We start from the raw sequence: 23,746 nt of genomic DNA, 5'->3' as shown, positions 1-23,746 counted from the left end.
CCCCGCTTAGCCCCCGGAGCAACATCCCTCAGCAGAGCCGACTTCTAAAAGGTCCGATTTTGTGCTCCGCGGCTCTAGCACTTGCCAGAAGTGGCCGACGGAGACCCCCTCCCCCGCCGTCTATCCTCCCGAATATCGCCTCAGATTCACTTCTCCGCACGTCCTACCTTCCAGAAAGTGGTTGCTTCTCTGTTCAGAGAGTTGTTGCTGCTCTCTTCTTCGATCTCCTGTTGAGTTTGTAGGTGTTCAGAATGGTTTGATCCCTATTCACCTGAATTCCTGAGACCAGATGAAATCCAGGTCTCCTACTGCTCCGCCATCTTGCTCCCGGGCCTGCAATTTCTACTTTTACAATGATAGAAAAATAAATTCTTCCAAAGATTTTTTTTTTTTATGAAGTGAACATAACATTGTCACCAAATACTGAAAAAGTTGACACAAACATAAAGTCGCAAATTTTCATTTAGATAGTAAGACAGTTATCCTAAATTAAAAGAAATGAAGCAGAATTAAATAGTACTTTAGAAGATAACACAGCCTGACCATGTAATATGTATTTGAGTGACATGCAGCTGGTTTGCACAAGAACATGCATCATATTTCATTATCATATTAATAGATGTACATTGGGGAAATACTATAATAATATAGATACAAAATACCAAATAACATAGCTAATAATATAGATACCAAACAAGCATTTGATAAAGTTTGACATCCATTCTTGATTCAAAAATTCAATTAAGTAAGAATTTATATAGATCCTTCTTTAACATAATTTCTAAAAATGCCCATCTCCATCAACAAAATAGCATCATGTCTAGTGGTAAAACTGTAGAAACATTTCCACTAAAGTCAGAAATAAAAGAATATCCACTAACACCACTACTATTTAACATTGTTTAGACTGAGGTACTAGATGATATAGGTAGGCAAGAGAAAAGCACATTGGAATTGAGGTAAAATCTTTGCATATGATGTGAGTTTTAAACCTGTTAAACCAAAGATCAATTGAGAAACTACTATAAACAATAAGATAATTCAGGGAGATGACAGCTGCAAAATTAATATACATAAACAATTAACATATATATGATCATCTACCAGATAATAATGGAAGACCCCATTTAAAATTGCAGTAACACACTGTGCAGAACCAGATCCCAATGTCAAGGAGCACGTGCTCAGTGTTTCATCATATCTGTGAATCGCAATAAATATGTGACACACCTTAAAATGTAAAATAAATAAATAAAATGAAATTGCAATAAAAAGATGAATTTCTTAGAATGAACTCAAGAAGAAATGTACAATGTATCTATAAAGAAAACTTCATAAGACCCATAAGAGACATGAAAATGATGACTTGAACAAATGAAAAGGTATGCGATAATCTTGGAGAGGGAAAAGCTATCTCATAAATAATATTTGTCAAGTTAAATTATACATTTAATACAATTCCAGTGAAATACTAATAGGGAATCATTGATAGACTAGCTTATGTTTCTCCACTTAAGTTTTGTTTTTGTGAGATAGATATATATATATATATATATATAGATATATATATATATATAAATTCTTTTTAAAGATTTTATTAGAGAGAGAGCGAATGAGCCAGGGGGAGGGGCAGAGGGAGAGGGAGAAGCAGACTCCCCACTGAATAGGAAGCCCAATACAAGGTTGGATCCCAGGAACCCAAGATCATGACTTGAGCAGAAGGTAGATGCTTAACTGACTGAGCCACTCAGGTGCCCTTTTATATATATATATATATGTATTTTAAGTGGGCTCCACATAGGGCTTGAACTCAGGACCCTGAGATTAAGACCTAAACTGAGATTAAGAGTTGGATGCTTAATCAACTGTGCTACCCAGGCCAACATTTCTTTCGTATGTAGAACGTTCATCTAGGATCATGTTCTTTCTTCCTAAGTATAATTTTCAAAATTGCTTTTATTCAGAGTTTTTTGGTCATAAATTCTCTCCATGTCTCTCTCTTTCAATTTTTAGAGTCCTGGAAATGATTTATTTTGATTGTGTTAATGTTTGCTTAGCTAGGTACTGTATTTGGCTGATGGATTTTTATTTTGGTTTTTCAATGGTATTACCCTACGGTCTTTTGATTTCCATTCTTGCTATTGAGAATTCACTTGTCAGATCAATTGTTGCTCTTACGTAGATGATTTGTATTTTCCCTTTGACTACTTTTAAAAATGTTCCCTTTGTCTTTTTTTTTTTAAAGATTTGTTTATTTGAGAGAGAGCGCGTGAGCACGAGGGGGCAGGGGCAGAGGGAGAAGGGAGAGAGTCTTAAACAGAGTCTACACTGAGCATGGAGCCCAAGGTGGGGCTCCATCTCACAACCCTGAGATCTCGACCTGAGCAGAGACCAAGAGTCTGGCACTTAGCCAACTGAGCCACCAAGGCATCTACATATTCCCTTTGTCTTTGATAATCTGCGATTTTACTCTCATGAATCTAGGTGTAGATATCTTTTTTCCTATCTTGTATAGGACCAGTTATCTTTCCTGAATCTAAGGATCCATATCTTTCATAAATTCTAGAAAGTTCTCATCCATTATTTCTTCAACTATTGCCTCTTTCAAATTCTTTTTGCTTTTTTTGGAATGTCAGATCTTTTGTAGACATTTTTTCAATCTATCCTCTATCCTCCACATCTCTAATCCTCTTTTCTCTCTTTTTCTCGATGTGCTACATTCTAAAAAAAATTTTCTGTTCTATATCAAGCACCTTACTTACCTCTAATCAGCCAAGTCTGATCTACTCTTTGGGATGTTATTGGCTTTTTAAATTTTAGTAATTATAATTTTGGGGGGAGATATATTTGGCTAGTTTTCAGCTCTTTCTTTTCAATACCATGCAATTGCTAGCTCATGTTTTTTCTTTAGTTTTTATCTCCCTAAATATTTTAAACACATGTATTTTTTTATTCTTCATTTGATTCTACTATATGAAACAGGTATGGGTCTAATAGAGCTGTTTATTATTTATGCTTACTCTTGTTCATGGTAGCTTATTTCCTCATATTTAGTAGCTCCTAATCTGTGACAATGCAAAGAGGTCCAGTTTGAGGGTAGTTGGGCATTGCCTACCTGTGACCTTTCCAAGTTACTTGTCTCCATGCTTCATTCTTTTCCTCCTTGGCTTATTCTCCAATTCACTAATTCTTTCTCAAAATGTGTAATCTTCTATTAAACCTATGCAGAATTAATTTCAGTTGTATTTTCCAGCTCTAGAATTCTCATGTTTTTCTCCCAGCGTTCCTGGTTTTTATTCCCCCACAACCGTGAAAAATGTTTCCTCTGTACTTTTTTGCTTTTAAGTATAACAGAAATAACTTAAAGAAATCATATTACATAATGAACAAATAGATCACAGACTGTTTCTGTAATAAGCTTCTTGGGGGTTCTTGATACAAAGATCGCCTCAGTTTCTGCAGGGAGAGCACAGTGCTGATTACAGGTGCTCATCATCTACCTGTCCGTTATCAGCCAGCTCAGTCTGCTTCCCTGTTTTTATTATGATGTCTATGATAAGTTTTTAAAATGAACTTACAATTAGATGATGACTATTTATTTTGCATCTGTATGGACTTTTACCTCCTAAGCATTATTCTTTGTGTACCATCTATTCCCATTTTTTTGTGGTTATTTTAAATGACAAGTATGATTTTCAATTATAATTCTCCTCTCCATGTTGCTGGTTGCCCTAGTTCCTGAATCTAACTATTTTAAGGGAAAGGGGAAGTTTTCATTTCAAAAGCCAGGTTCAAACTATTCTTGTTTATTGGCACAAAGTCTAGTAAAGAAAAAATACACTCTGCATGTTCCTTCTTTAAACCACCAGCTCCAGAACTCTTGAACAGAGAGAATAATTCAGTCTCAAGAGTTCATTTAAAAAAAGGGGGGGTCTAATTTATAACCAGTATTCTAAGATTTTATGGTAATGGGTTTGATTTTGTTATCAAGAGCAATTTCTATTAATTCTTTTTTATTTATTTATTTATTTATTTTTATTATTATGTTAATCACCATACATTACATCGTTAGTTTTTTTAAATTTTTTATTGTTATGTTCATCACCATACATTACATCATTAGTTTTTGATATAGTGTTCCATGATTCATTGTGTATAACACCCAGTGCTCCATGCAGAATATGCCCTCTTTAATACCCATCACCAGGCTAACCCATCCCCCCACCCCCCTCCCCTCTAGAACCCTCAGTTTGTTTCTCAGAGTCCAAAGTCTCTCATGGTTTGTCTCCTCCTCTGATTTCCCCCCCTTCATTCTTCCCCTCCTGCTATCTTCTTTTTTTTTTTTTAACATATAATGTATTATTTGTTTCCGAGGTAATTTCTATTAATTCTAAAACACTCTCCTAATACAATTGAGATTGTTCCTCAATCTGCCTCATACTAATACTAACTAAAGACTGACAGACAACTGGAGAGGGTACAGCCATGTAATACTAGAAGCGCACACCGATGGACCTCTGGCTGGGCAGAAATTTCTCTTAGAGGATGACCATTCCATGCAAACCGCTCATGGATAGCCGCTGGAAAGTATGGGTCAAATCATATGTCGTTAAGCAAAACCCATCCACATTAGGACGTGGTTTATCATCGCTAGGAAAGCTTTATTATCTTGTAACTGAATATCAGTTAAGTGCAACATCATTTTATAAGAAAGGATGTCAAAATCTGTTGCTTTCCAGATTACATGATTGAAAAATTCACCTATTTTTGTCTTTTTGGTAATAACGATTAGATAATTACCTGCCACCAGATGGATTGTGTCCAGTATACCGAATATTGGTCTTGTAACGGCTGAAGGAGGAATATCTTTCTTGACTGACAGGGTAACTTCTGTGGACATGTGGTTGATGGCAAGTACGTCATCCACTCCATCATCACAGGCTTCCACATACTCAAGTCAAAAAGTGGGCAGAAGACATGAACAGACATTTCTCCAAAGAAGATATACAAATGGCTAACAGACACATGAAAAAATGTTCATCATCATTAGCCATCAGGGAAATTCCAATCAAAACCACACTGAGATACCACCTTACACCAGTTAGAATGGCAAAAATTGACAAGGCAAGAAACAACAAATGTTGGAGAGGTTGTGGAGAAAGGGGAACCCTCTTACACTGTTGGTGGGAATGCAGGTTGGTACAGCCACTTTGGAAAACAGTGTGGAGGTGCCTCAGAAAGTTAAAAATAGAGCTACCCAGTGACCCAGCAATTGCATGACTGGATATTTACCCCAAAGACACAGATGTAGTGAAAAGAAGGGCCATATGCACCCCAATGTTCATAGCAGCAATGTCCGCAATAGCCCAACTGTGGAAAGAGCCGAGATGCCCTTCAACGGATGAATGGATAAAGAAGATGTGGTCCATATATACAATGGAATATCACTCAGCCATCAGAAAAGATGAATACTCAACTTTTACATCCACGTGGTTGGGACTGGCGGAGATTATGCTAAGTGAAATAAATCAAGCAGAGAAAGTCAATTATCATATGGTTTCACTTATTTGTGGAACATAAGGAATAGTATGGAGGACATTAGGAGAAGGAAGGGAAAAATGAAGGGGGGGAGATCGGAGGGGGAGACAAACCATGAGAGACGATGGACTCTGAGAAACAAACTGAGGTTTCTAGAGGGGAGAGGGTGGGGGGATGGGTTAGCCTGGTGATGGGTATTAAGGAGGGCACGTACTGCATGGAGCACTGGGTTTTATACGCAGACAATGAATCATGGAACACTACATCAAAAACTAATGATGTACTGTATGGTGACTAACATAACATAATAAAAAATAATAAAAAAATAAAATCAGGTGTGACATGCAGCTTCAGCTGCTCGTAGGTTGTCACCGCTGTTGTGCACCACTAGCTCCTTCTTCCTCTTTCAGCCTGCCCTGCCCCATGCCACCACCTCGGCCCTAGAAGAATTCTCATTTTTTAAAGTGTTTGGCATGTTCTGCATGGAGCACTGGGTGTTATACGCAGACAATGAATCAGGGAACACTACATCAAAAACTAATGATGTAATGTATGGTGATTAACATAACATAATAATAAAAAAATGTTTCAGTTCTTTATTGAAATTCTCAATCTTATCTTTTCTTGAACACATTAGGTAAAATTATTTTTAAGTATCTGGTAACTTTTATTATTCCCTATTGATCTGCTTATATTACGTATTATTTCCCTTTAAGTTTGTTCACATTATCTTATCTTTGTGTATGACTGATTATTTTCGGTGGAGCACTAATCTTTACTCATGAAAAAATATAGGAATAATTTGAGGCATAGGATAATTTTATCTTCCTCTGGAGAGGATCTACTTTTGTTTCTGGCAAGAGACCTGGGGCTTTAGCCATCCCAGACTACCTTGATTCAGTTTCAGGGATTGAGGTGGATCAGTGTTGGGCTTCAGTCTCTGTAATGTCCAGTTTATTCCTAAGTCATCTTTACTCTTAGGGTATATTCCTTTTGTGAATATTGAAATCCTTGGGCTCTAATAATTGTCTCTTTACTCCTCAAGGCTGTCAAACTGCTTATTATCTTCTCAGCTGTATCTTTCTATAGTAACAGACACCCCTAGAAGGAAAGCGTCTCCAGATGTGTGTCTCACTTAATGGAGTTTTCCGTTTTCCACAGGTCTGGTCCTCTAATTCCTCATTATTTTGTTAGTTCTCCAGATACTTTGAGTATGTATCTGTTATATGTTTCCAGCTTTTCAAGTTGTCCTCAGTGGGAGGGTATTTCTAATGACATACTACTCTACCATTGTCAGAAGGAGAAGTTCTTTTTTTTTTCTGTTAAAAATCTTTTCTGTGTTTTGTAGCAGTTCTCCATCGATATTTGTGGCCATCTGCCATTGCTTATCTACTTTGTCTGCTTATGTCTGGCTACTGTTTCCCTTAAGTGCATATTTTTCTGTTTTTCTATGTATAATATATATTATCATATATATATGATATATATATCTCATATATATATTCAACCTCAACAGTTGAATCAGACTCTGAGCGTCTTTGTAGAGTTTACAACTAGCAGAAAGGTAGTGGAAGGCGGAGCAGGGCTACTGTCAGCTGTAATCCAACGGTAAACAAACCAGAGAAAATCTTTAACCTTCTGCTGAAGCTTGGAGAGGAAGCTTTTTGCTGCCAGGTCTCCTCTGATCACAGTCATAAAGATTTTCAAGATTCCCTTCTAGTTGTACTGGGATGGGAAGGATGTAACTCCATGAGCAATAGGTAGTGATTCTCTCCAAAAGGATTCACAGGATTCTGCCAGCTAACCTACCTCAGAGAACCATGAGATCTCAGACTTAGATCCTGATATATGAAAGAAAAGTAAGTCCTTGATTCTACTGGTTACTTCCTTAGCTCTTAGCAGGCCCTTCAGGAGGTGGCGTTTATCGCTAGCTTTTTTCCCTGACTCTCTGGGAGAATCCTTGGCCTCAGTGGCACCATAGGCTGCCAGCACTCTGCCCTGGCTTCTCTCTTACTCCAGAGAGGGAGTTGTTCTGAAGTCCCTTTCTTCTCAGAGCCCTTCTCCCCTTTGTGAGTCTACTTTTATGGGTCCAGCTCTTTATCTCATGATGAAATATTAAGAACACTGGACTGGATTCTTTTAGAAGAAGAAGATGCTAATGATGGTGATACTGATGATGGGGACAGCACTGATAATGACAATAATAGCTGGAATGATTTATTGAGCACCTATTAAGTGATAGCCACACCACTGTATGCTTTATGTGTGCAGCTTCATTTAACTTTTTTCAAGAACATCATATAAAAATGTTTTATTTTCCTTTACAACTGAAAATTGAGGCTTAGAAAGATGAGCCACTTGGGGCACTTGGGTGTCTCAGTCGGTTAAGCGTCTGCCTTCAGCCCAAGCCATGATCTCAGGGTCCTGGGATTGAACCCCACATCCACATCCAGCTCCCTGCCTAGCGGGGAGTCTGCTTTTCCTTCTGCCCCTCCTCCTACTCATGCTCTTTTTCATTTTCTCTCTCAAAGAAAGAAAGAAAGAAAGAAAGGAAGAAAGAAAGAAAGAAAGAAAGAAAGATGAGCCACTTTCCTATGGCTCATGTAGTTAGTAGCAATGCCAGGATTTTAACACATAGAAGACTCCTCTTTTGATAACTCTGGTACATTTTCTTTTTTTTTTTTTAATTTTTTATTGTTATGTTCATCACCATACATTACATCATTAGTTTTTGATGTAGTGTTCCATGATTCATTGTTTGTGCATAACACCCAGTGCTCCATGCAGAACGTGCCCTCTTTAATACCCATCACCAGGCTAACCCATCCCCCCACCCCCCTCCCCTCTAGAACCCTCAGTTTGTTTTTCAGAGTCCATCGTCTCTCATGGTTCATTTCCCCCTCCAATTTCCCCCCCTTCATTCTTCCCCTCCTGCTATTTTCTTCTTCTTTTTTTTTTTTCTTAACATATATTGCATTATTTGTTTCAGAGGTACAGATCTGTGATTCAACAGTCTTGCACAATTCACAGCACTCACCATAGCACATACCCTCCCCAGTGTCTATCACCCAGCCACCCCATCCCTCCCACCCCCCACCACTCCAGCAACCCTCACTTTGTTTCCTGAGATTAAGAATTCCTCATATCAGTGAGGTCATATGATACATGTCTTTCTCTGATTGACTTATTTCGCTCAGCATAACACCCTCCAGTTCCATCCACATCGTTGCAAATGGCAAGATCTCATTCCTTTTGATGGCTGCATAATATTCCGTTGTGTATATATATACCACATCTTCTTTATCCATTCATCTGTCGATGGACATCTTGCCTCTTTCCACACTTTGGCTATTGTGGACATTGCTGCTATAAACATCGGGGTGCATGTACCCCTTCAGATCCCTACATTTGTATCTTTGTGGTAAATACCCAGTAGTGCAATTGCTGGATTGTATGGTAGCTCTATTTTCAACTGTTTGAGGAACCTCCATACTGTTTTCCAGAGTGGTTGCACCAGCTTGCACTCCCACCAATGGTGTGGGAGGGTTCCCCTTTCTCCGCATCCCCGCCAACATCTGTCGTTTCCTGAGTTGTTAATTTTAGCCATTCTGACTGGTGTGAGGTGGTATCTCATTGAGGTTTTGATTCTGGTACATTTTCTAAATGCAAATTATGTCCATGTGCTGTGATAAATAATTCTTCATTTATATACTTACTTTTGTAATAGTCCTGTAAGGACATTTGTAAAATGTATTACAAACAAACACATTTAGTATATATTTAACTAGCCATTTAAAGACTCCAAGTCTGAAATGTAAAGATAATCTTAAAAATTTGGCATCTGTTATTGCAGACTTTTCATTTCTTCTCTCCCACTACCTAGCTGTAGAAATATGGGAGAATTGCATGACATTTCTATAGGTCTGCTTCTCAACTGTATAATGAAAAAGGGGAGCTTAAATTATCTCTAACTCCTTGAATTCAAAGACTTTTTTTTTTACATTCTTAAAAATATATAAATCAAATGACTTTAAAAACAATTTAAGACAGCTATTTTGTAAACTCTTTAGTCAAGTAGAATTTCCCCCTTTATTTTTAAATCAAATTGTCATATGTTGTATATATGTGGTTTGCTTTAAACAAGATATAAATTTTCTTAGGTAGATTTTAGATGTTGGGAAAAATGTATGTGGCAGACACTATTAGCAGCTTTTCTTCTATCTGCCCATTCTATCTCATTAATAGAAGCTAATTTGTTTAACTTATAATTGAGATATAATTGACATAAAACTGTAAGGTTAAGGTGTACAGTGTGTTGATCTGATAAACTTACAGGTCACAAATATGATTACTACCATAGTGATAGCTAACAGCTCCATCACATTACATAATTATCCTCTGTGTGTCTGTGTGATCCTCAGAATTCATTCATTTTCTAACTGAAGTTTGTACTCTTTGGCCACCATCTCCCCAGTTCCTCTATCCTGCAGCCCCTGGTAACCACCATTCTACTCTCTGCTAATAGAAACTAATTTAGTTCAGCATGGCAGTGTGCCCAGCTATAAATTCTAGCTTCATCATCACACATGAAATGAATGAACATGTGGCACAGTACTACTGGCCAATGAAATATAAAGTATAACGTTGTGATAACTTTGTATAGTAACAGATGGTAACTAGACTTATCATTAGGGATCATTTTGAAATATGTAAAAATATAGAATCACTTTGATGTATACCTGAAACAAATAGGATATTGTATGTCAATTATACTTCAACTAAAAAAATAATAAATAATAAATTGCCCATCTCTAGTCAATTCATACATACATATATACATAAAGTGATAGTTTCTGTCTTGCCCCTTCTTCCTTCCTACCTGGAATGCCAACAAAAGCTTACAGGAGAAGTAGCCGTCTTGCAACAAACTATAGATAAAAGCCATATGCTAAGGGTGGCAGGGCAGAAAGAAAGCAACTTGGTCTCTGATGGCCCTAGGGACCATCTGAATGGTCGACCTTCAAATTTTTCTTTACATGAGTGAATAAAGCACCATATTTTAAGTCACCAGTAGTAGGGTTTTGCTGCCAAAGGAGTTCATAGCTGGTAAAGCAGGTATTGATTTTAGTCTACAATAGTAGAATGAGATATAAGGCACACAACCCTTTTTGTTCTCAAATTTAATCTGCTCTGAGTGTCCACTTACGTGGTTGGTGGGAAATTCATCCTCAGTCATTTTTGCGATTCCTGTTCTGTCCTCTCAAGAATGCCAGACTTGAAAAACACAAAAACAGGGAAAATGACAGATCCTTAGTCCACAGTGGCTATATTCACTGAACATTTATTTACCTATTTTCCAGGCAGTGTAGGAAGAAAGATAATACACAATGAAAACACCTGTAGCTACAAATGTGTTGCTGGGCACTCAGCTCCAGGCAGACTTGGGGACACCCACCATGTCCAAGATTTGCCTGTGAGATGTTTGGCCCCTGGTCTCCTGACCAAGGTACAGAGCCCTGGGTTCAGGTATCGTTCAGTCTCCCAGGGCGCTACCTGGTCGCGCCCACTAGGGGAAATGTGTACAACCCTACCCCTATATTCCGTCTTAGGACTCTAAACCTTCTAAGCGTCCAAAAGCTTCTGCTTTGTCCACTTCAAACATTTCCTGCAACTCCTCCCTCTATAGAAGGAACCCAGCTTAATTTTCAAGTTAATAGAAAACACTGTTGTGTTCTCCCAGTTGTACAGACAAGGACACTGAGGCGCCGAGGCCAAGGCTAAAGTCACCCAGCTAATAAGTAGCAGAGAGAGAATGTGGGTGCAGATGGCCTGGTTTCCATCCCTGCCTCTAACCATGTATTGGGCTTCTCTCTGCCTGTAACAACGAAGGCTTCTCACTTCTGCTCAACCCCGGGTATGGGTAAACATGTTCCAATTGTTAGAAATATAATGCTGATCTTCATTTCCTGGGTGTGATGAAGGAAGCGGTATTAACTCTCAGTACTTTTCTTAATAACTCACTCTGTTATATAGCCAATGAAAAAGAATATGTTGCCTTAAAAAATGCATTAGCTTAAGCTCACTGTGTCTTAGTTTTCTCATAATAAGTTGGGGATAGTCATTCAACTACAACTTCGCCTCTATATTTTACCTCATCAAGATTCAGTGATAGGATAAAGAAGGTATTGTCTAAGAAGGTGTTTGAAATCTTCAGGGAAAAAAGTGATATTATAACTAGAAAATTGATACAACAGCAGGTACCGTAACTAGTAAAATGAATTTTAGGTTGGTATCCCTAGATGCTCCCTATTCAATTCTTAGTAAAATATATTTCAATCTAGAAGAAAATAGGGACCCTGCCAACTGTTATTAATGCTCGTTGCCTTTTAATTGAAGCGCACTCTTGGAAAATGTTGTATGTATCTGGGGAAATATAATGCATTCAGCATAAGAATAAATCTGTTTTTGAGTGAGTTACATCCAGGGGATTTTTTTTTTTTTCACTTTTCAGTCATTCCACAATCTCTCTCCTTTATCAATTCCTTTTTTCTTTGCTAAGCGGTGATGGTAATGCATACATTTGCCTTTTCCAGTAAATCATCCTTTTGTAATTTGGCTTTCTTTCAATCTCAGATTTCCATCAGAAGGATTTTACCTCGAGGCATATTGCAACCAATTTCCCTCGTAATTAATGCCATATCTGCCTCAGAGTCCATTTCAGCTCCCAAATGAAAATTGATGAGGCAGCCAACCACAAATAAAGATCACATACCACTGATTAAACTATCAGTCTAGTTTCCAGACTATCACCTTATAGTGCTGCATCATAACCAGAGGGGGAGTTTTCTGGTCTTTTGCAATGTATATTGCTCATAGTAAGTGTCCATAAATTGCCATTAGCAGACGAGGAGAGGGATTGGATATGACCCCTATCAAATTCTACCAGAAAGACTAATGATTAAAGAGGTTGGTGTTACAGGGACCGAGACGCCACAGCACATGAAAAAAAAAACTGTCTAGGTTTGATAAAACGAGCCACAAACTGTGAGAAAAATCTCTAGGAAAAGAAAAACTACTCACATAGGTGTTTTTTCTCATCCAGTTGGAATGTGGATGGTTGAGCTGCTCCATGCTGCCTAGGGAACATGGAGACCAAATCCTCTACCCACCGGCCTTCAACTCCAGACTTCAGGGTGGGAGTGGGATTGGAGACTGGTGTTTGAGGTGAGTATTCACCCCATGGTCAGAGCAAGAATGCACGCTCTCATTCATTCCATTTATTCATTCATTCACTCACTCACTCAGTGTTTTCCAGGGATTGTGAAAAGCATGGGAACACATAATGAAAAAGATACCAGGTCTGTTCTGGTGGAGCTGATACTCTAAGGATGAGTAGATGGAGGGGATAAATAACCAGATCATTCAGTCCAGGGGATTAAATGCCAAAGGGAAGTAAGCATGAGGTACTAGTCAAGTATGCAGGGGTGTGTGTGTGTGTGTGTGTGTGTGTGTGTGTGTGTGTGTGTGAAGGCTTCCTGGAAGGGGTCACTAGAACTCTCAACAGATGAGGATAGTTAGCCAGGTGAAGAATAGGGACAGGGTGGGGCATTCAAGGTAGTGGAAACAATTTGAGCCAAGTATGGGATGGACAGACAGTATGGCTTGTTTGGTAGCTTTGAAAAGTTAACCATAGGTGGAACAAAGGTGTGAGGAGAATTTTGTGGAGAAAAAGAAGACTAGAGGAAGGTTGGCAAATGTTCTCCTCTGAAAAACCCCACTGAGCATCAGGTGGATAAAGGAGCATTATGAAAATATATGTATGTATGTAAATAAAGCTATGTAAATTTATCTATAAATGCATTACTTATTCAGTCAGTGTGTATACTTGTTGTTTGGGTATCATTTTGAAATATTTTTGAGAAAGTCATTTAAAAAATTCAGGACAATGGTAGTTATGAACCCCATTCCCAAGAGACTGTCTTTGACACTCTCAAGCAGATACTTTATGTCCCAATTTTGGGACATAATTTGAGTGACCTGACTTTGGTTTATCTCACTAATATCCATAGCCACCCCTAAAGTAATGGCACGTGTCTTCTGAGATAAGAATTTCCAGAACTTTTTCCTATTACAGAACAACCTGTATCAGTGGGGACCTAAATCACCTTGACTTACTGAATTAAAAAGGTTGACCTGTCCACTTTTCAAAGGCTCAGCTACCCCGTGCAATTTTCTAGCTGCCTGTGACCACTGAGTAGCACAGTGTGTAGAAGGCTGTCACGGCAGTCCAAGGGAGGGAACCATGTGGCCTGCTTGTCAGGTACGTCCCGCAGATTCAGCAGATATTCAAATAAGTGCCCTGGTTCAAAAAAATAAATGGAAAACAAAAATACACATTGAAAAATGGCTTCATACTATTGGCTATGCTTGCATTTTTTTAAAAAGCTGTTTTGGTTTTACCAATTTATTTTAGGCCACAAACATGTCTCAAAAATGATAAGCTAATTTGTAACTATTATAATTCTTTAAAACATGATGATGATGGTAGTTACTTGTACAGTCACCTGCCCAAGACAAATCTCAAGAGAAGAATACAAACGGAATCAACCAGAGAGATTTGTCTTTGCCCAAGTTCTTCTGAACTAGAAATTTCTAAAGGTGTTTCGTGTGGCATGCTGCACTGTGTGCAGTTTTTAGCTTTTAAACTTCAGGGACGTCAAAGTATTGGAAGAGATTCAAAGAAAGATAATAAAACTCTTCTGAGGCTGCCTTACAGAATTGGGCTAACTGCCCGAGAGAGAACAGTGCTGTTGAATCAGCCCTTGCTGAGGAAGCTGCCACCCTGGGCCTCTGAGAGCCCTCTGTCTCCTCCATGGGACAAGGGCTGAGACCGTTATTCACTGCCTGGCTGGCCTCAAGGCAGCTGGCACACGTCCGAAGAAGAGTAAGGGCAGCACATGCTCAGAGCTCAGAGCCATGCTGGGGGCTTGCCTCAGAGAGGGTTTAACTGCAGGTTTGCCAAGGAGTCCTCAAACAATTACCAGAGGGGGGGAAGTCTCAGGATCTAGATTCTGATCTGAGACTAGATTAATGAGTGCTATGACTGCTTCAGAACAATGCGTGCCTTCTCAGACACACTGGATTCCCACACCACCTGCCATTAGTTCTGCACTTTAAAGAAGTGTCCTTAGTTCCATTCTCGAGAGCAGTCTCCACCCAGGAGGGGGTATAGACCTTGACACTAGGTTTAGCCCCTCACACAGATGATGTGAAAGTGAAGAGGAGGCAGATGGGAAGGGAACCTAGGTTCACTGAGTTTCCATGACATGCCAGGCACTGAGCTCAAGGTCCTGTGCCTGTTCCTTTATTCAGTCCTTGGAGGTATTCTATGACCTGTACTTTAGTAACCCCTTGCTGGCTCATCCTGCTAAGGTGATAGGCCTAAGGCCACCCAGGGAGTAAATGGTGGACCTCAGGTCACACACGCCTGGATCTATCTTGCTCCTAAGCCCGTGGTACTTCCATTATGTCACACTTCTTTTCAAGGACATAGACTATTATGGAAACAAACATCAAAGACTAACCTGTGTTCAATATCCAAAAAGTACTAAACCTTCTTCGGTGGCCCCTGCCTTATTTACTGATTTGTAAATCAGTAAATAAAGGATGATGACCAGAAAAATGAGCAAACAGAAACTTCCAGGTTCTACTTCATGCCTATTTTTCTTAAATATCTCAGTCACGAGAAAAGGATCTATTTAAAAATCTTATTCTAACTAGTTTCTGTCTGAGGACAGGATTATTCAGAAGTTTTCTTGATTTCCAGCGTTTCTACATTTTGTTCATTAGATCGTATGGATATTTTATGATTTTGTGATTACCAGTAAACTCTTAATAAAAATGAACCTGTCACCTAATGGAGCCCTTTGATGTACCCAAGACTAGATTTCAGAGGCCAACTGGCAGTCTCAGTAAATCCCTGTTTTCTCCCATTTTAACAAGGAAAAAGAACTTAGAGTTGGTTCAAACATGACTAAGATCCATTGACTCAATATTCCCGTCAGGAATTTCAGATACTTCAGTTGCCCTTGTTAGTTTCCCATGTCTCTTTAATACTGCACCACCTAAAAAGTTTAGGATTAGAGCACATAGAGATAGAGACCAAGGACAGAGGATGTCAAGTCCCTCACGTACTTGAGGTTAGAATTCTTTCTTAACCCCTGCCCCGTGATCCTCTATGTGGAGAAATGCCATAGGAGAGGTAGCTGGAAGGTTATCCCATGGATTACACAGCCACGGTTACGTATATATATTCAGGATCTCTCAACCCATCAGAACAATGGCAAACTAGGGAGGAAAAGGAGGTAAGAGATAAAGATACAAAGGCTGAATAATAAAATGGATGAGTCAGTTAGTCAAGCAGAAGAAAAGAGCATTGTCGTAGGCTGGCAAAGGTTATAATTATCAAGCTCCATGAGTGTCAGTTCCAACAAGTACCGGGAAAGCAGACCTAGGGGAGAGAATAGCAGAGGGCAAGGTTAAGGTGGGAGTGACATGGACAAGGGAAAGGGAAATGAGGCCAAGTCATTAGGGATGAATCAAAAGAAACAGAACCTGTGACAGCAGAGAACAGAGATCAGGAGCAGCAAGACTGCAACAAAATGAGAAAAGGAATGCATTGTATGTGAACATGGAGTTTAGGGGCAAACCAGACATAAATCCCAATGGCTCCTGAGGTTGACATCACTGGATTATAGCAGAGTACCTATGTCATGCTTAGAATGATGAGGCTGCGCGATTGAAAACTTTTTTTTTTTTTTTAAGTGGTTTCCATGCCCAGCGTGGAGCCCAGTGCGGGGCCTGAACTTACAATCCTGAGATCAAGACCTGAGCTGACACCAAGAGTCAGACGCTTAAGGGACTGAGCCACCCAGGCACCCCTACTGAGAACATATTAAAATATGAACGTATTTTATGGAAGACTGCAGAGACATATAATAAATTTTAGAAGGATTTTCATAAAATATAGTTGAATTTAAGTTTTATCAGTGAATGCATAAACAATTTAACTATTTGCAAGTATAACCAGTTCCTAACCATCCTAGGTAAACTAAAGCATAGACAAAGAGATCACTTGCCCCATTTCTAAAAGCACAGAAATGGAAAGAAAATGGATTCCTGTTGCTAGATCATGGCATCCATGAGGGAAGGTTGGGGAGGTGGTGTGGAATTGCAAGATCCGGGAGGTGTCTGAGCGTGCCAGGATATTTTAGCAATAATGTTCTGGCAGGATACTCTGGAACTTGCATTGGGAGAAGACCTGGAGTAAGGCAAGTCCAACACTTATCTCAAATACAAAATTTAGGGGATATGGACACATCCAATAATCAAGATAAATAATATTTTGATGGAATATTTTTACAAATCAAAATTAGTGCAAAAATCCCATGATGAACAAAATATCAAACTTTTAAACGAAGACAGAATCAGCAGTGACATTGAAAACATCCAGGACAGGCTGGGTGAACCAGAGAGATAGATGTTTAGGAGGAAGGACAAGTGGCTGATGCAGTGTGCTGAAAGAGCGAGACGGGAGTCAAGGACAAAGCCCAAGTTTATGACTCATGTGGCATGTCAGTCACTGACTTAGGCGTTTCAGAGAAGGAGTACATTTGGGGGAGGGTGATGATGAGTTCCGCTATGAGTTTGTCACATATGAGGTGTGTACAGGGGCCATCACATGGAGGAAATGCAGGCAATGACTGGAAATATGGGCTGGTACTTGGCAGAGGAGTCTGGGCTGGCTATAGAGAAAGAGGCTTTCTCACATGTAGACGCTACTGGAAGCCGGTACATAGGTGAGCCTGCCCAGGGAGCAGGTGTATAGACAGAAGAGACCGATGAATGCACTGAACATAATAATAAAAAGCAATAGTAACATTTATTGAGGTTTACTATGTGCTTGCCACTCTTCTGAGTTGTTTACAAGCAATATCTAATCAAATCCTCTCAACAACTCTAAAAGATCTATGATATTATTATTCTCACTTTACTGATGAGGAAATGGATACTTAGAGAAGTTAAGTAAGCCAGGATTTGAGCTCAGCAAGTAAATGGCAAAACCAAGATTTAAACTCAGGAAGTCCGAAGGAAAGCGGTAGGGGGCGGGAGGAGGGCAACCTGGAGAGAAGAACAGGGACTAGGGTTTGAATTCTGGCTTTGTGCTTTATGGGCTGTGTGATCTCGGCCAGAGCTCATCCCCCTGCAGTCTCTGGTTCTTCATCTGTAAAATGGGGGTAACAAAAGCTACCTCGTAGGGTTGATGGTAAGATGGGATGGGACATGTTAAGTGTGTGATGCATAGTAGGTGCACAGCAGAAGCTAGTTAACTGTTGCAATCAATAGAAACATACCAGGGTCATGGCAAACATTTCAGGGACCTTCGTGAAGAGGATATAGAGGAGAATAATGGAGAGGGAAAAGCAGAGCCAGGAGAGATGAGATCAAAGGGAGGAAGCACACACGGGTGTTTGGTTGGTTTGCCAGCCGTTGATGTCCTTAGCAGAAGCAGTCAATTTAGTGAAGTGGTGGTGGGCGGGGAGCATTAAATGACACTGAGGAAGGAGAGCTAACGAATGTGAACAGTGCTTCCTGAAAGCATGGCTCTGAAAGGAAGGAAAAGGTGAGATGTTCCTTAAGGGAGACACAGAGGTCAGAGGAACACTCTCCCATTCAACATATATCCCATGGTGGGGGAGAAGTTAGAGCAGTCGTGGAAAACAAAAGAAAACATCAGGCCTGAAAATAGTGATGACTTTCTACTTAAACTTGAACAGTAGTTGAACACATTCAAAAATGCTTTTATATCCGATGTGACGTGGAGCCTTCAGAACAATCCTGTGGAGTAGATTAGGTGGGTAGAATCCCCAATTTATAGATATCAAAATGAAGATGTGCAAGATTAGAGATAAATTAAAAGATTATCAATGCGGAACGATTAAGAGACTTCCTCTTCACCCTAGCTGGTGTGCAGAATGGAGGTAATGGGCTGATTCTCTCACATCGCCACTAGAGGGGCTGGAGGAATTGCAGGAGAGGGCTACTAGCAGAAGGGGTGCTCTCTGGGTAGGCGAAAATGCATGGGAGGAGGAAATGAGTGAGACAGAAGAGACCTTTAGCTCCCCCCGCCACACACACACAAAGTCTAGACCTTGAGAGAAAGGTCTGAAAAGGATTGTTAAGTTTAACTTTGCATTAAGAATATACTAAGACTTTTTTGGAATTGTCTTAAGACATTGAGAAAATATTGAAATTGTTTGCAGTGGTTTTTTTTTATTTTTTTGAAGCCCTGGGCCCATGGAGCATGGTAATATTTTCTTTTGTAGAAAAGAAGAAAGAACAAAGATGGAAAGAAGAGAAAGTGAGTGGGAAGATAAGGGTTTTAGGGGAGGTTGAGGTTTCAGAGAAGAGACTTAGAATTTAGAGAAACTGGTTGAAAGTGAATAGAGATGGGCTGAGGTCAAATTCTGGGAGAGAAAATCTACACTGAATTTAAAATTTTTTTTTTATTATTATGTTCAATTAGCCAGCATATAGTACATCAGTAGTTTTTTTTTTTTTTTAAAGATTTTATTTTTTTGAGAGAGAGAGAATGAGAGATAGAGAGCACGAGAGGGAAGAGCGTCAGAGGGAGAAGCAGACTCCCCACCGAGCAGGGAGCCCGACGCGGGACTCAATCCCGGGACTCCAGGATCATGCCCCGAGCCAAAGGCCATCGCTTAACCAACTGAGCCACCCAGGCGCCCTCTACACTGAATTTAAAGGAAAAGAGACATGGACAGAAGCTGGGGAAAATAGGATATTAGACTGAGTGCTTGAACAGTGACCCAAATAAAAGGGGTATGAAAAAGATGAAAGGTTTTATTTCTCTCACACAAAAGTCTGGGTTGAAGGCAGTCTGGGAGGCTAGAGGTGCTCTGTGAGGTTGAAAAGGGGGCCCAGATTCCTTCTATCTTGTTGCTCCCATCGGTGTTGTCCTTATCTGTGCGACCAGAGTTGGCCCTCTGCATTCATATTCCAACCCAGTGGAGGAGGGAAAGAGGAAGTGGGAGTTCTGAGTTTTCCGGAAGGGCAGACACTCTGAACCATGCCCGTCACTCTGGTCACACTCCATTTGCCAGAACATTGTCAGATGGCCCTACTCAGTTGCATAGGAGGTGAGGCAGTGTGGTCTCTAGGTGGGCAGTCCTGTGGCCAGCCAAAACTCGGGGGAATGTGTTACTGAAGGAAAGAAGGGAGGACTTGTAAACTGAGAACAATTACTCCCCTGTACTCGCAGTTAGATACCATAGTTAGAAAATCAGAAGATCCCAAATGAGGAAGCTTGAGTAGGTTATGCGGAGTGTGCGCACTAATCTGAGTTCAGATTGCAGAAGTGAGGTGTGTGGGGTTTTGAGGGGAGTAAGAGAATAGTAAAGTGTGGAGGGGTACTCTGTGTATGGGATGTGACTGAGACTGTACTACAGCAGGACACACTCCCAGGCCCATGACTCTGGCCTATAAATATGCCTCTAGTTCAGGAGTCAGCAAACATTTTCTGTAAAGGGATAGATAGTAAATATTTCAGCCTTTGTGGGCCATGCAGTCTCGGTCAAATCTATTCAACTCTGCCATTGGAGCATGAAGGCAGCCTAAGCAGTGTAAGCAAATAGGTGTGGTTTTTTCCCAATAAAATGTTATTCATAAAAACAGGCTCTGGGCCAGATTTGACCTGTGGCCATAGTTTGCTGACTTCTGCTCTAGTCTGTTGTTCTGAAAGTGCAGTCCTCTGAACCTAGAATCTAACCCTATCAAGCATAACAAGTCCATCTACTGTTCACTAATCTATTTATTTAACTGGGTGTGTTCTATGCTAGGCTCCAGGATATGAAGGAAAGTGAGACAGTGCCTGAACATACAGGAAAGTTATTGTCTAAGGAGACAAGTCCTTCCTATTTTCCTTCCTTCCTTCCTTCTTTTCTTTTCTTTTCTTTTCTTTTCTTTTCTTTTCTTTTCTTTTCTTTTCTTTTCTTTTCTTTCTTCTTTTTAACTGAAGGATAACACACAGTGTTCATTAGTTTCAGGTATACAATATAATGATTCAGTAATTCTGTATACATTTTTCAGTGCTCATCGAGATGAGTGATCCCCTTTATTTTACCCCTCCCCCCACTCACTTCCCTGGCAACTACCAGTTTGTTCACTGTACTGAAGAGTCTGTTTTGTTTTGTTTTGTTTTTTAAATATTTTATTTATTTGACAGAGACAGACACAGCGAGAGAGGGAACACAAGCAGGGGGAGTGGGAGAGGGAGAAGCAAGCCTCCAGCGGAGCAGGGAGCCCGATGCGGGGCTCGATCCCAGGACCCCGGGACCATGACCTGAGCCGAAGGCAGATGCTTAATGACTGAGCCACCCAGGCGCCCCTGAAGAGTCTGGTTTTTTGTCTCTTTTTGTTGTTGTTGTTCATTTGTTTTGTTTCTTAAATTCCACATATGAAATGAAATCATATACTGGTAATTTCTATAATAGGTGTGTGGGTCAGATTCAGTAGGAACGCAAGGGAGAGTGCCAAAGTTTGCCTGGAGGTCAGGGAAGGCTTCTCAAGGGCTAAGCTTGAGTTGGGGCTGGAGGAAGAAGGGAAAAATCTTGGCTCACCAAAGAGGGAAGGGAATTTCACTGTGTGTGTGTGTGTGTGTGTGTGTGTGTGTGTGTGTGTGTGTGTGTGGACAGTATGTGTACAAAAATAGCAAATGAGAGAGTTTGGCATGTTTGCAGCACCCCAAGCATTCAAGGAACGGAGAGTTGAATGTTAGATTATAAAAGGCCGTTTATATGTTCCAAGGAATTTTGTTTTATCTTGTTGGTAATGGGGAGCCATTGAGAAAGAAAATTCACTGGGCAATGACGTTAGCAGATCTGAGTGTTAGAGAGCTCCCTCCTGTGGGTGGATGTGCCATGGGTGGAAGGGGAGCAAGACCAGAGCGGGGAAACCAGTAACTATGACTGATTATCCTATGTTTGGGCGAAGGTCAAGGAGAGCCTGAAATTAGTTGTCGGTGGGAAGGGAAAGAAAGAATGGACTCAAGAGATTTTTAGGAGTTAAGGTGATGTGAATATGAGCAAATTATGGAGGGAGAAGGAAGAATTCAGTGTGACCCCCAGGATTCTGGCTTGGGTAACCAACTTCATGGTAGCACTTATCAAAACAGTAGGGATTATAGAGGACTAGGTTTGGGGAATTAGAAATGCTTCTGATACGCATTTGACATGGCTGGGAAAATCCAGGCGGACTCCACTGTGCAGATGGATGTTTATGTCTCTTCTTGGGAGAGAGTCTGGACTAGAACTACAGACCTAATCAGTTAAGATGCTTCAGTTTTAGGGTGTAATTACTCACACTTTGTTACATTCTGGAAAACACAGTTGCAAGACTAAAATGGATAAATATAGAAGTCCGGGGAAATTAAAAAATGAGTATGAGATATAGAAGCAAACCAGAATCTGCCTACACTAACAGTAGCCTTCAAATTTTGCACTGAAATTCCCTGTGACCAATACAAAGAATGAGGCCGTTGCTTGAATCATGGTATCTGTAGGATAAACAATCAATTATTTAGGAGAAGCCAGTTGGTCTTGGTCTTGGAAATTTAAGTTTCCCATGTGATATGGTGAGCAATTTCTCCAACAACATCTCCATAAAAAATAAAATGATTTCACTGGGTTCTTTCTTCTCTGGTTCTCAAAGGGTCACATTAAAGCAAAGTTGTGCAAGAAAGTTGTCGTTCTCAACTCACCTGTCATCTTCATAAAGTCCCTAGATCAATAACTCTCTGAGGGTTGTGCCAGAGAGAGATCTGAACCAGCTGGAACCTATATGACATTCTGGTTGCTACAGTGGACAATATCAAATCAACAATGGCCTTACAGACTTGTCTTTTTAAAAGACAAATTTCTTCTCCTGTTTTCATGAATTTTATTAACTATTCTTTTATATACATTTAAGAGATTTCTCTGAAAGAGGTCAACATTTTAGGGCAAGTATTTTCAAGGTCACTAAGTTTAGGCCAAAAAAATCTTTCTTGTTCAGAATGTTACAAATAGATCAACAGAATATGGCCACTATGAGCCATTATCTGAAACATGGGAATGACTTGTCCTGGACCTTTATTATCCGGGACTGTTTCCTGCCTCTAAAAAAAAGTGAGCTGAGTAAAGGTGGAGTCTGAAATAGAGGAGGAGCAGATTATCTCAATTAGGACATAGGTTTGTCAATTTTCTTCCCAAAAGAGCATCTCTCAAGAGTATGTTTCCTCATCTTGACTATCCAGGTTTTATTCTTTACCTTTAAGAATCAGATTGCTTATGTACACTGTGAGAATATCCTGAGCGTGCTGTGGCAGTCTGCATTTATTTATAATTATCCTTCAAACTTTTACGACTGGGAGATGCTGGGAATTGAGTTGGTAAAAGGAACAAAGGAGTTACAGGGATATGTGCAGAGAATGATGCTAAGGGTGGGGCACGTGAATATAACAATTCCGCTCACATCTAGCTTAGCTTCCCAGTATCTTTCCTTATAAAATGTTTACTTCAATTTATTAAAAAATTCTAAACTTACATCTTGGATTAAAGTCTTTGATCAAAAAATGAATATGGTATTACAAGTTGTTATTGAGCACTTAAATAACCATCACACTGGCCAAATGATAAGATACTGACAGAATTCCAGAAGCATCCGCTATAACCAACATATCCCTTTCTGTCACCAGCTCTTCCATCCATAATAGTCATGACCCCCAAAGTGATGGTAGTCACTACGCATCCCTAAATACTAATTTTTTATACATTCTATAAATGGAATCATATCACATATATATTTTTGTCTGGTTTCTTTCCCTCAATGTTATGTTTTTGTTTTTTTTTTTAACATTTATTTGCTAGAGAGAGAGAGAGAACACAAGCAGGGGGAGTGGCAGGCAGAGGGAGAGGGAGAAGCAGGCTCCCCGCTGAGCAGGGAGCCCGACAGGGGGCTCAATCCCAGGACCCCGGGATCATGACCTGAGCTGAAGGCAGAGGCTTAACCGACTGAGCCACCCAGGCGCCCCTCAATGTTACGTTTTTATAATTCACCCATGGTGGTATGTGCTATGATTCACTCATTGTCATTG

At 40.0% G+C, this 23,746-nt stretch overlaps 1 long non-coding RNA gene across 1 annotated transcript in view; it reads left to right on the top strand.

Moving 5' to 3' along the window:
• LOC112826645 (uncharacterized) overlaps positions 1-23,746 on the top strand; it is a 57,741-nt gene that overhangs the window by 6,939 nt on the left and 27,056 nt on the right. The window contains exon 2 of the long non-coding RNA XR_003208996.2: positions 12,641-12,762. This is a non-coding gene — a long non-coding RNA (uncharacterized lncRNA). The remainder of the gene's footprint in view (positions 1-12,640; positions 12,763-23,746) is intronic.

This window comes from Callorhinus ursinus, unplaced genomic scaffold (genome assembly GCF_003265705.2).
Source record: "Callorhinus ursinus isolate GAN/ISIS: 27379988/994484 unplaced genomic scaffold, GSC_fseal_2.0 scaffold7, whole genome shotgun sequence".
NCBI lineage: Eukaryota > Metazoa > Chordata > Mammalia > Carnivora > Otariidae > Callorhinus > Callorhinus ursinus.
The sequence above is the reverse complement of the archived record's forward strand: the minus strand, read 5'-3'. Positions and strand labels throughout refer to the sequence as shown.